We start from the raw sequence: 14,208 nt of genomic DNA, 5'->3' as shown, positions 1-14,208 counted from the left end.
TACTGCGCTACTGTTTTTCTGCTTGCGAGGACATCTTTGAAACCTTTTTACTTGTTGTTTCATATGTTTGGTGTACTGTTCTAATTTAGTTATATTGTTTGCTTCGTGTATGATTGCATGGATGCTTGTGTTGTGTTCTATGATCATGTCCAGTCGGTGAGATATATGTGGTGAATCCAGAAGCAATCCTTTGAAGCTTTAGACTAGAAGAAGGATCTAAGTTTAAGGCAAGTATAGCATGGGATCTTTCTTGTTGTCCTATTCACTTTAATAATTTAATTCATACTATATGTGTCTACCTTGGAAACCATAGTAATTTTCCTAGCTATTTGATATCCAGGATTTGATACCTATGGGGTATTGCATTGGGTAGTATGATGCTAGTGCTCAACTGAAACCATAATCTTGTAACTTGACTAATGGTATATGCAATAAAGACTAAAAGATGCTTTTTATCAACATGGAACAAGAGGGCTAGAGCATTGGGCTGTTATTATGGTGCTCTAGATTTCTCTCCCTAAGGACTTATCTGTAAGTGATCAAACATGACTTACAATACAACTATGAGGGATATATGGCTCTGGCTTTAGCTCAGTATGAGGACCTTTTCTAGCTTGTTAGTTGTTATCTTTATGGCGCAAGAGGAGCTCCGATAGGTATGACCTTTGTCTGCCGGGTTGAGTGCATTTTGGTTTTTTGACCTTTTATTAGTCACTCCTTGAAGGGGAGTTCATGCTTATTGATGGGGAATACTAGCAGCCCTAACTTGTTAGACGAATCTTTAAAAAGGCTTCATAATGAACCCTGTCGACCTTCCTTAGTAGAGGGTTAAGAGGCTCGCAATCTCGGGCGAAAGGGTAAATCACGATTAATAGTGAAAGTGTACAACCTCTACAGAGTGTAAACTGTTATAACAACTGTACTCACGGTCATGAGAGGCCTTGGAATCTGTATGGAATAGATGATGAACAATGATGATACTGATGATGAAGATACTCACTAAGGATTACTGTTTATTATATTCATTATTCATGTTTATCTGATCATGTGTTTATATGGGCTTGTGAATAAACTTGTTTGTCACTCAATTGCTAAAATCATGACTCATTAAAAGCTAATCGCAGTTAAACCAGTGTTAGCCTTTTGAGCCTCATGAACCTCATGTTATATTTGTTGAGTACGACATGTACTTACGCTTGTTTTATTTTTACTACTTGGATAAAAATCCCGGATGTGTACCAGATTACTAGAGTTTGGAGGAATTAGGCTTGTGATCAACCGCTCAGTTGTCCCTGTGGAATTAGAGTCTTCACCTGAAGATCGGAGTTGTCTTTCCACTGTTTGCTGTCTAAGGTTATACCTTTTATACTAAATACGTTACATATTGAGCATTTATCTTTTGATGTTACCCTTATTTGTAGCTATATATGAGATTTGACTTTCTTGACTCACATATAATGTGTATCTGGTTTTGTTGTTAAATCCGGACGCTACACACATCCATCTCAAGTCTTCCATCTCCTGCAGCAGAGCTTAGAAATGGCAGACAGGCTCATTAACGAGCTGCAGCAGGAGCTGGTCAACGTTCCAGCCAGCCGCTGAAACGTGCACCGGTAAAGTCCTCCCTCTCCTGCAACGACGACGACGCATCCACCGGTCCGGTGGCCCAGCCACCACCATGGGAGGCGGCACCGAACAACCCGCCGCAGAAGTAGTCATCGGCGGCATAATTATAATCGCTGCTAGCGCCACTGGTGCTGCTCCAGCAGGTGATGTCGTCGCCGGAGATCGCCGGAGATTCAGTCCCGGTGGTGATACTGCTACTGGACGCGGCGGTGGTGGTAGAACACGAGCCAGCTGACGTAGTTGGACCGGCGATGCTATCGGTGTAGGTGTTAGTATCAGCAGGGACGACGACGGTTGTGGTCTCGAGGATGACCGGCGAGTCGTTGGCCGTGCAGGTGTGCTCCGCCACGTACACCACCGTGTACTCGGGCGCGGCGGCGGTAGCGGCGTTGTCGCCGCCGTTATCGTCGTTGCGCTGCACCGTCCGTTTGGACTGGCACTCTGGCAGCCTTGCTCGGCGCTCCGTGTGCACCTGTGCATGGATATAAGATAATATAATGGGCGCCAGCACTGAAAGTTTTGCTTTTTTATATAAAAAAAGAGTACTGTATTAAGAATTTGGAGACAGTAACAGTGACCTTATAATTCCCTAAAAAATACAGTATGCAGTTTGGCAAGCATATAAAACTGTCTCGATCGATGGGTCAATGGTACCCTTAATTGCATGCGACAAGGCACAACGTGTGTCACACGACGGGCAGAGTCATAGAGTACGTATTTGGTTAGTGTCACTGTCCAAAGATGCAGAAAGTAAAATGGCATCTTTTATATATGGTAGGGGGCACCTATATCTCTCTTTTTCCGTTCCTGCTTTTCTGATTGGACAACAACGCCATTCTCTATCGAGATTATTCTCAAAACCTTTTTTTTTTTGTTTGTTTAACGAACAAGCTACTGGAGTACAAGGGATGAACAAGTATTACTGTTTATTGTTCATTGGACGATATGTAAGAAGAAGGGTACTTACAGACTAATTGAATCATATAAATCTGGCAACTACGTAGTAGTGATGATCGGTTTAGCTAGAGGAGATGAATAGATAGAGTATTAATTACCTGGGGTACATGGCACCTTCGATCTGCTTCTGCCCGTACTTCCTCCATTGATACCCATCGAAATCGGGCACTGATACGATGTCACAAGAGACTTGCTGCTCTGCTGCTTCTTCTTCCTGCAGTCAGCAGCACCGCCATCAGTCATGCATCATCGAGATCGAGATCGGACTATCGGAGGAATTATTGGTTGCTTGCATGGACCACGCCAGTAGTAACTAGCTAGCTACCGCACCTTCTTTTGCAGGGAGGAGGAGAATAATGAGGCTGAGCAGCTGCAGGCTCCTCCTCCTCGTGCTGTTCGTCCTTTTGGCTTTGCCCTCGTCGTCCCGGTCTCTCTTGCTCCCCAGTCGCCGGCGCCGGCGCCCGCCGCCGCCACACGACGACGCGTTGTTGGTGGTGGCCGTAGCCGATGACACAGCAGCAGGTCCGCGTCCGCCTCCGCCCCCACTTCCCATGATGGTGGCAGGTTGCGGTCCAGCGGCGGACTCCACCTTAACCGGAGCCGCTGGTGTCGCCGGCGCCGGCGCCGGGGAAGGCAAGAACAGTAACGCGCGGAGCTGCGCCAGGAGCTCCTTCTCCCGCCCTACTGCTGGCGCCATCGCCAGGACCCAGGAGAGCTGTAGCCTCTAGCTGCTAGTGTGTGTGAGGTCGAGTGCTCGACTGTGCAGCTGCTGATAATCAGCCTGTTCGTCGTAAGCGATCGTAGATTATTTACTGCTGGCTGGTTTGGTGTCAGAGAAAAATATTGTTTCAGCTTATAATTCACGATCGTATATGAGCAAGCGAACAGACTGAATATTTCTTCAGCTCGCAGCTCAGGTTAGGTCCAGTCGTAAAGTTTTTAGCGTCACATCGGATGTTACATAGAGTGTTATATAGGATGTTCGGATACTAATAAAAAAATAAATTACAGAATCTATTAGTAAACCACGGGACGAATTTATTAAGCCTAATTAATCCGTCATTATCATATATGTAACTGTAGCACTTTATTATCAAATCATGGACTAATTAGGCTTAAAAGATTCGTCTCGTAAAGTAGTCGTAATATGTGCAATTAGTTATTTTTTTAGTCTATATTTAATACTCCATACATGTGTCTAAATATTTGATATGATATGGTGTAAAGTTTTGATGGATAAACTAAACAAAGGCTCACTTACTTGTTTATTTATATTTATAAAAGGAGCAGTTTCCAGAAGACTTAGCTAAGCTAGGGCAAGGCTGGACATCACACTTGCATGATACCTCGTGGTCCCCACGCGTAAGCCCACGTGGCCTTTCTTGGCAGTATGGATCCAAAACTAGATTTCCGTACGTGTAGGCCCGCGCGATCCATCATAACCCCGGATTATTTATTATTTATTTATTTATTATTATTATTATTATTATTATTATTATTATTATTATTATTATTATTATTATTATTATTATTATTGTTGTTGTTGTTGTTGTTATCGTTATTATTATTGTTGTTATCGTTATTATTATTGTTGTTGTTATTATTATTATTATTATTATTGTTATTATTATTGTTGTTGTTATCGATTATTTGCATGTGGCCAGTGCCCTGTATTCAATTCTATATGTATTGCACGAGGTCCGTGTACATAAGGTACTACGTCGTATACTTCGATTTTAAACTATATTTCGCATCTCTTCTTTGCGGCGACGACGACGTGCAGTGTTTTGGTTTATTGTCAACTTCAAAGAAAATGTATTAGTATGTTATGAAATTAAAGACAACAAAAAACCAACACTATACGAGAATAGCACAAACAAGACACCACATCAGAGACGAAACAAGAGGTGTGCATCTGTGATATGGTCTTCACCCAAACATGTATCCAAGAAACACATATAGCAGATAGAAAACACGTCTTCGATATATAGTTGTGGTCCGTCTGCAACCCAACAAAGACCGGCGTCACATAACCTAAGTCTGTGAGGAAAATGTATGAAGTCAGAAAAATTATCCACTGCTGTTGGTGGATGACTCAAATCCACACCACTCCAATCCATGCGCCACCAGCCCCATCTCTCTCTGTCTACACTGCCAACCCACCATTGCCCCCTCCTTCTCATGGTCACTACATGGCGGATCCATGGAGGGTGGATCTCCTCAATCGAGGTGGATCCACATCCACACAACACCACCATCCCACCGTTGCCTGCCTCTCGATCGCTCCTTCCTTTCATTCACCAAACCATAGCTCACTTGACATTTGAGCACCGCCACAACAGTGAAATCCTCCAAAGAAAACCCACTTTGAAATGGTCAAAGGGGAGGAGGATATTTTGTCCGTCTTCTAAAGTTAATTAGGTTCGTATTGTTGTCTGCCATTGGTGTACGAAAATGAAGGTTTTCTTTTTCAAATCCAACGACTAATTCGATTAGGGATAAACTAGACTCGACTGTTGATGCAAGGGTAAATCGGACTCGACTCTTGTTGCCAATTAAGGTCCTAGAGGTAACATGACCAAATGAATGGAATCAGAGGCAAATTCTGATGGGTTGCTTACCACCGACCCCAAATTACGTACCTAATAGATACATATGGCCATGTGCAATGCATATAGAACACTCGTACTATTGTACTAGATTAACATTAACTACCTAGCAAATTTTTCATGCCAATTGGCGTATGTACGTTTGGAGAATTTTTTCTAGATTAGAGAGAATGTCTCACGGCCAGCTTTATTTATTAGTTCGTTGTACGTGCAAGATGCAATTTTTTTTTTTTGCAATTTATCTACTCATACTAAATAAATATATACTCCAACGTACATTATTAGAGACTTTTTTTTTCTTTTGTGAAGAGCAAGTTGGCGGTGGACCTCGACAATACAGCTAATTAAGCTGGCGGTGTTCTTTTTTAGTTTCTGCAGTAGTACCTGTCATTGCATGCGCCAGGGCGCCAGGACGCTGGACGCGCGCTTTATAATTTGACACATGCACACGCGGTCCTGAATTACGTGCACAACGGTGACGTCAGCACCATGACGTAAGTATGCTTGTTCTGTTCTTCGTCACATCATGCATTCATGTCGATCGTCGTCTGGCCATGTTTATGGAGCGTTCGGCTGGCTGGACCGCGTGGCTGGGGCTGGGGCGCGCACTCAGCCAGAACAGTATTTTCTCTCACAACAATCAGTTGAAATAGTATTTTAGCTTAGGTTTCAGTCCGGCCGACGAAATCACTGTAGATCTACTGTAGGTACAGTAGTATTTTGTTTTTATTTGGTAATAATTGTCCAATCGTTGACTAATTAGGCTTAAAACGTTCGTCTCGCAAAGTACAACCAAACTGTACAATTAGTTTTTGATTTCGTCAACATTTAGTACTCAATGCATGTACCGCAAGTTTGATGTGACGGGGAATCTTCTTTTTGCATAGTGCCAAATTCAGAAATTTAGGGAACTGCTGTTTGCGATGGAGGACAGCGCAAAATGATATATATATATATATATATATATATATATATATATATATATATATATATATATATATATATATGATAAAGACAATATATGATAAAGACAATAATTTCCTTTAGTTAGTTTCCATGTTCACAAACAGACAGTATAAGTTACACCGATCAGTCGTACTTTCTCTTTGTTTTTCTGTCCAAGTCAGTACAAATTTCATTCCAAGAGAAAAGAAAAGGTAATAATGTAAGAGTACATCAGTCATTCAGTCACGTCGACACGGACAGAACGAGAAGCTTACCTAGCTGTGCGCGCAACGGCGCGAGAGGGTTGTTTTTTTTAATGAAAATTGACAATTATGACCAAGGACCGAATAATGTTGGGATTTTACCAGACTCGATCTCACTCCATGATTATGATTGTAAACCTTGTTGGCGTCAACGTGTTAGAGAGAGCGCACTCGCTCCAGTGTCACACGTACCGCAAGCTACATGTGACGTCGGTAGTTATTAGAACCTCTATAAAAAAATGCAATTCTAGGTTTAATTTAAGTCAAACTATTTTAACTTTTTGTTAAGTTTATAGAAAATAGCATCAACATTTATGAACCTTAAACATGTATACCGAAAATGTTTTGCATGACAAATTTGGTGTGATATATATTAATGTCCTTTTATAAAAATTTGATCAAACTTAAGAGGGCTTGACTGAATACTATTCTAGCTAGAATGAATCACATATTTTTTGGGCTTCTAGAATGGAGGCAGTATAAGGGCCTCTTCAATGGTATGAGCTATAATCACTAGCTTTAAACTGATAAATATAAAGGAGAGACACAGATCACAGCAAGCAGTCTTGAACATCGTTACTATTTCTTGAGTCCATGTTAGTCTATTGCTTTTTACACTATTTACTATTTAGTGATTGAAAAATCGATTCGGCTAGCTCTAAACTGCACTGTTAGAGCCGCCCTAATGCAATAAGAGAAGAGAGGAACACAGTTATGGGTGTTGGGTACAGAGCGGTGAACGTCCGTTCGGTGGAATGCCAAGACTGAATTGAATAAAACGGTGGGCCCCCTGTGAGCTAGTGAAGAAACTACTCTATGCATCCGTCCCATAAAAAGAGTCGCTATAGGACTCGGTTGAACTTTCTTAAGTTTGACTAGATCATATAAAATATTAGCAACATTTATAGCTTCGAATAAGTTCATTATAAACATATATTCAACGATCTATCTAATGACTTATTGGGAAAGTGAGAATGATATTTTTTATGCGACTGAGGGAGTGGACCAAAACATGCATAACAGAGGATCGGAGTATGTATCTATGTATATGTATCTCCATCGGAGCAGCCGCGGAGTTGAATCGCCAAACAAAAAGTCTAGTCCACACGTACATACACCACAGCTAGCGGTGGTTGAGTGTTGGCTTGCTGCTTGTGTTTGTTGATTCATTCTAGTCCTCTCCGCTCCGTACAGACGAGACGAGACGACTTCCGCGTTGATGAGGGCGGGCGACAGATGTGTCGTCTGCTCGTGACGATCGATCATCGGCAGCAGTGTCAGTGTGTACCCATGCAAGCAGAGCAGGGCCACACGTACTAGGTACTGTACTACACTGGTCGTCCGAAGTGTCCGATCGATTCAGTAGTAGTGAATCGGAGTTAACGAGAGGGACAGTCGGCAGTGCTCGCAGCAACGTCATTTTGTTTTTTACATGCATATAATATACTCCCTCCGTTCTAATTTATCTATCGTTTTTTTTGTGTCCGTGCCATGACTTTAACTCAATTTGTACAAAATATGTGCAACATTTGTGTCTCCAAATAAATTTGTTAAAAAACTAGATTCAAATATCTTTCCAATAATACTAATTATGTATCATAAATAATAATATTTTTTAATATATATTTTGTTAAAGTTGTTTCTCGGGAAGCGAGAACGACAGATATTCTGAGACGGAGGGAGTACACATACTGCTGCAACAATCTCGTGGGTAAACCAGCAGGTTTAGTTGGCGTTTTATTTGGCACGCATCATGCATGCATGCATGACTCCCGTTTAATTTGTTTCTGCTTGCTGGAGAAACGGCAGAACGCATGCATGCAGTTAGGCAGCTAGTAGCGTTCCGTCGAAAACGATCACTACTGGAAACAGGGCATTTGTCGATTGCAAACTGCTTTGCCGAGTGTCAAAAATCGAGCACTCGACAAAGGGGGGAATTAAAAAAATATATTTTTTTTAAATATCTTTACCGAGTGCCCCTGTGAAGGCACTCGTCAAAGAGAAAATTTCTAAAAAAAATTCAAAAATCCTCTTTGTCGAGCGCCTTATTCTTGGCACTCGGCAAAGACCCCCTTTGTCGAGTGCCATGCCCCGGCGCTCGACAAAGTTTTTTTTTTATTTTTGACCTCCAAATTTTTTGTGCGGCCCTTTTAAAGTACCAGGAACTCCTCGTTAGAAATTGAGGATTTTTTGATATATTTAGTTACTTTATTTCGTTTACTTGAATTTTTTTGAAAAATATAAATTTGAATTGCACGTGGTACGAATAATGGAATTTAATGATTCAAAAAATGATAGTCATGTTACTGAGTGTAGTGTGAGGCCGTATCTAGGAACGGACCCAAAATTTCGGACATCTTGTTCACGAAACATGACCGCGAACTTGCATGCAAAGTGTTTTTAAATTCTATAAAAAGCAAACAAAGTCCAAAAATCATGAAACTTGTTGAGATGTCGTGATATCGTATTTGGAGGCTATGATAAAAATTTCATAAGATTTCGTGCAAGTTGGCACGTACGATGCTTGCAAACCGAAGAATCTCCGAAGAAGTTTCATGATTTCGTGAAGAGGCCGATAAGGTGGTAAGCATCAAACGTGACAACTTGCGCGAAACCTTCTCAAATTTTTATCACAGCCTCCACATATGATATCATGACATCTTGACAAGTTTCATGATTTTTAGACTTCGTTTGCTTTTTATAGAATTTAAAAATAACTCGACCGCAAGTTTGTGGTCATGTTTCGTGAACAAGATGTTCGAAATTGGTGGTCTGGTCCTGGATACGGCCTCACATTATACTAAATAACATGAATATCATTTTTCCAATCATTTTTTTCATTATTCGAATGACTAGCAGTTATAATTTGAATTATCCAAGAAAATTCAATTAAATGAAATAAATTAAAGAAATATAGAAAAAGTCTGAGAAATGTGCCACATTGGAACATAGAGTACCAGATATTGTATGAGAACTGCAGAAAAAGTTTGGAGGTCAAAAATGAAAAAAAAATCTTGTCTCACATGCAATCTTTTCTCCTTTGTGCAGTCTCCATCTGACGCTGGTTCGAATAATCCACCTCATGCACCTCCGAATGATGGAGTTGGGCCTTCACCATAGTCGCAGTGGCCGAGATGAGTGCACGTTATATTTTTTTATTTGTTGTTCACTTGGTGAAGGACTTGTGATATACTTGTGATGCACTTGTGGACTTTGATGGACTTGTGATGGACTTGTGGATTTATTTGGATTGACTTGAGCACTTATTATTATATATATGATATATATTGTGATGGATGTGATATGTGTGGATGTATGAGATATATATGTGATGGATGAGATATATATGTGATATATGTTTGTATAAATTTATTTGTCATGATGGAATGTAAAAAAAATTAAAAATTGCCGTTTTGGGTCACTTTGCCGAGTGTTGCACTCGGCAAAGGACCCCGTTGCCGAGTACCATGGTCACAGCACTCGGCAAAGCTGAAAAAATGGGCGTTCGGAAAACCATTTTTCCAGCTTTGCCAAGTGCCATGACCATGGTACTCGGCAAAGATTTTTTTTAAAAAAAAATCAAACTTTGCCGAGTGCCGGCCAAAGGGCACTCGGCAAAGAATTTTTTTTAAAAAAAATTCAAACTTTGCCGAACGACGGCCAGGAGGCACTCGGCAAAGAATTTTTAGAAAAAAAACATCTTTGCCAAGGGCTGAATAGAGGGCACTCGACAAAGAATTTTTTTTAAAAAAATAAAAAAAATCTTTGCCGAGTGTCCGATAAAAGACACTCGGCAAAGAGGGCTTTGCCTATCAATTTTTTTTGCCGTGTTTTTTTTGCCGAGTGCCACACTCGGCAAAAGCTTTGCGGAATGCAAATTGGCATTTGCCGAGTGCGGCAAAGAATCTGAATCAGTAGTGGACAGTGGGTCAGTGGTGTACGACAGAAAGAATCGTGTTTCTACATACACTAGTTAAATGCATGGTCTCATCATAAATTAAACACGATTCTTTCGTTATTAGTTTTGATTCATGGGATCAGAAAAACGTAAGTTGTCACTAAAAAAGCCGAATCCGAGGTGTTTATAAATTAATCTGATTAATAATAATCGATCAGGCATAAATGTTTTGACTTAATTAGAAACCGATGGATCCAATCCGAGTCATTTCTTAGAGAATATATTCATGAGAGTAAGAGCCCTAGCTACCAACGACGACAGCACCTTTTTATTTCCTAGCTAGCTACCTAGTAATAGCTTGCATATTGAGCGATGGGCGACGACCTACGCAGGTAGCTGGTCAAGGCCAAGGGTGACTCACGAGCTCCTCGACGAGACCCGCATCCATCCATATTCCGACTTAGGCCATGTTTAGATTGCAAAAAATTGCAATCTGATGAATAGTAGCGCTTTCGTCTTATTTGGTAAATATTGTCCAATCGTGGACCAACTAAGTTCAAAAGATTCATCTCGTGATTTCCAACTAAACTGTGCAATTAGTTATTTTTTTACCTACATTTAATGCTCCATGCAAGCGGCTAAAAATTGATGTGATGGAGAGAGTGAAAAAACTTGAAATTTGGAGGTGATCTAAACAAGGCCTTATGACCAGTACTTGGCGGCAACGCATGCAGCCATCCATCGTGCAGGACATGTTTGAAATAGGGCATGTTTGGGCTTCTCTTCGGCTTTGCCTTCGGTTTTGGAGTAGCCCTACTGAACGTTTTGTAAGAGTAGTCATTTTTTCAGTGAAAAACAGAGGAGCCTCTCTGGAGAAGTCATGCCAAACATTCCCATAGTTAGAGGATCTCCAGCAATGCTACCAAATCAACCCCCCACTTATCTGTTTAGGTAGTTACCTATTTTAATACTATCTATTTCTTATTGTTTTCTCCCGCAAAACTATGTAAAACAGGCTTACAAAATCCATCCTAGCAGAGAATGACATGTGAGACCCCACTCACTTGTCGCTATTGAAAAACTTGCCCATCGCCAGAGATAGGGAAGGACCGCACCGGCCAACAACAGGGAAGGGCCGCAGGCACACCGCGAGCGCCGGGGAAGGTCCGCCCACGCCAAAAAGGTCCGCCATGTGCTTGGAGAACCATGCCGCGAAAGGACCGTTGCATGCCGGGGAGCCCAACCCCGCGCTGAAGAAGGACCGCCGCGCACTAGAGGAAAGTGCCTCCCACGTCGGGGATGGTCATGCCGCCTCCAGTTCGGCGAACACCTGAGGCCATGGGGAGGCTCCCTGCAAGACGGTGGAAGTTGCGGATGGAGGCCGCGGGCATCGGGTGGAGTCGAGCGGGGGAGGAAATGAGCGAACCGAAATGTGGGTAGCTGAGTAGGGGGCCAACAGGAATAGTGGTGGGAGAGGAAAAATAGGAGGCCAACAAATCTGCGGGATGGGGTCTAGTAGAGGGTCTGCCGGAGCTCGGTTTTTCGCATCCACTACCCAAAATGGGGATAGTATGTCTAGTAGGGGGTGTTGCTGGTGGAGATGCTCTTAGTTATTACGGCTCTGGCTTCTCCTATACCAATAATCGTAGCAGTATTGTTTATAAAAATCATTTTTCCTCTCTCATCATAAAATAGACATGGAATTAGAAAAAGGCATAATTTGTAGCTTCCTCCAATTTCGGTGGCTCCTCTACTAGCGCACAGCTGGAGCCTAAAGGTTACCGGATAAATGGGGCCTAAGCTACTACTCCCTGCGTCTCAAAATAAGTGTCGTTCTCTCTTCCTAAGGAGTCAAACACTTTCAACTTTGACCGAATATATATAAGAAAATATTAATATTTATATTACATAATTAGTATCATTAGAGATCGTCGAATCTAATTTTATAATAAATTTATTCAGCGATATAAATATTGCTAATATTTTATATAAATATAATCAAACTTAAAAAATGGAATGGTACGAATACCACGTTTATTTTGGGAGAGAGAGATTAGCATACATCTGTGGATGGACCACGAAACGAACGAAGGAAACGAAAGGCTTCTATATCAAAAAAAAAAAAAAACGTAGGTCCACGTGATCGTCCTCGTGTCATCCTGTGTGCGCTCTCCTTTTCTTGCTCGTGCCACACGATGATGCTCTCTCTCACTCTCTGGCGGTCTGGCCCCTACACATGCATGCATCAGCTTAGAGCTACCAGCGGCAACGTTTTAAATCATACGGCACCTGCGCTGGCCGCCCGCCGCGGACTTGACGCGGCGCATCATCAACTGAAATTTTGCACGCACAGGCACAGATTTATTATATTTATCATCCTATATAATTAAATTTGTTATTACATCCTGGAATAAGCTAAAATGAAGGTTTTGTTTGTTGGACAAGTACTATGAAGACAAAAGAAAAATGATAGCCAAATTTCGGTATGTTGCATCCAAAATACCGAATAAATTTGTTGACCTCGAATGTATTCAACATTATTGCATGTTTTAGGGGGTGTTTGGTTCGAGCTACTAAACTTTAGTAGCTACTAAACGGTTTAGTCATTTTTAGTAACTCCAGAGTTACTAGAGAGCACTAAAGCTCTTTTAGTAGTTTTTAGTCGTAATGTTTGGTTAAAAAGTTACTAAAGTGACTAAAAACTACTAAATTTAGTAGCTACTAGACGAACCAAATAGGCCCTTATTCGCAATAGTTGTTGGATCTCATTTTTTTTCTTCAGGAACACTTTAAAATATGTTTGAACATTGCGATAATATTTTGGGGATTTTCCAGATATTTATGTATGTTTTCCTATTTTTCTAGAACTAAGCCCAAATTTTGAAACCTTCTAGACATATTTTTATGAGCTCAAATTATTTTATTTGGATTTTTCGTGTTCCAACCTATCTTCTTTTTTTTAGAATTTGCAGAAGCTTAAAGTTTTTTTGTTTGAAACCCCTATTAGTTTTAACCAATATATTTTAATTAAAAAGGATAAAATTGCCTTGTAAACCATCTTAACCTGTGTACAGAGGTAAGTGAAATGGTTTTGAGAGTTGAGGGAGGTAGTTTATCCATCTTGGAGTTTGAGGAAACCTTGACCGACAATAGTTTAGAGAGGTCAAAAGGATTCCCCCCCCCCCTGAGAATATAATTGATAATTGATTGGAAAAACTCCATGTGACCTCCCCAACTTTCGCCAAAGTTCAATTTGCCTCCCCCAATCAGAAAACTTTGTTTTTCTTGTCCATCTTTTAAAATCGTCCAATTTTCCACGGTTGGTTTCGACAACGATTTTGGTTAATATGGCACCGCATCAGACACGCTAACATGGCGCCACGTCAGCTGCTAGGAGGTAAATCAGACTATGTTAATAATTCCGAAGGTCAAATAGATTTTATCATAAAAATTACATAAATAAATTTTCAAAGTGTATCCAAATACTTTTTTGAAAAGTTATGTAATTAGAAATCTCTATTTCGATTTAATATTAAGCATTCATACAAATCTTGTCTAAGCTTGAAAAGTTTTTGAAATCAATTTTACTCCCTCCATCCAAAAGTCTAAATCGTTTAAGCGCCTCGGGCACGGTGACCATGGAGAACTTCAAGTGTGTCCATTTTCATTTAATCACCATGCTCTCGTTAATCCTCAGAGCGTCTATTCGTTTTCCCATGTAAACAAAGGCTAACGTCGTTGCATGTGGTCATGTGGAGATGCATGCGGAGGCTCCTTAGGGCAGTCCCAATGAAAAAAACTAGTAGTTTCTATAACATAGGATACCGCACCAAAAAAGTATCGCTTTTCAACTCATGGTTTCTATGAGTAATAATTATTTTCTCTTTCTCTCTCCCAGCTCTATCTTCTT

The 14,208-nt window shown here is 40.9% G+C and overlaps 1 pseudogene; it reads right to left on the bottom strand.

Annotated features, from left to right (window-relative positions):
- Nucleotides 1-1,533: 1,533 nt before the first annotated feature.
- LOC136503066 (transcription factor WRKY45-1-like) lies at nucleotides 1,534-3,280 on the bottom strand (annotated as a pseudogene).
- Between the last annotated feature and the right edge of the window lie 10,928 nt (nucleotides 3,281-14,208).

Source organism: Miscanthus floridulus, chromosome 14, assembly GCF_019320115.1.
Source record: "Miscanthus floridulus cultivar M001 chromosome 14, ASM1932011v1, whole genome shotgun sequence".
NCBI lineage: Eukaryota > Viridiplantae > Streptophyta > Magnoliopsida > Poales > Poaceae > Miscanthus > Miscanthus floridulus.
The sequence above is the reverse complement of the archived record's forward strand: the minus strand, read 5'-3'. Positions and strand labels throughout refer to the sequence as shown.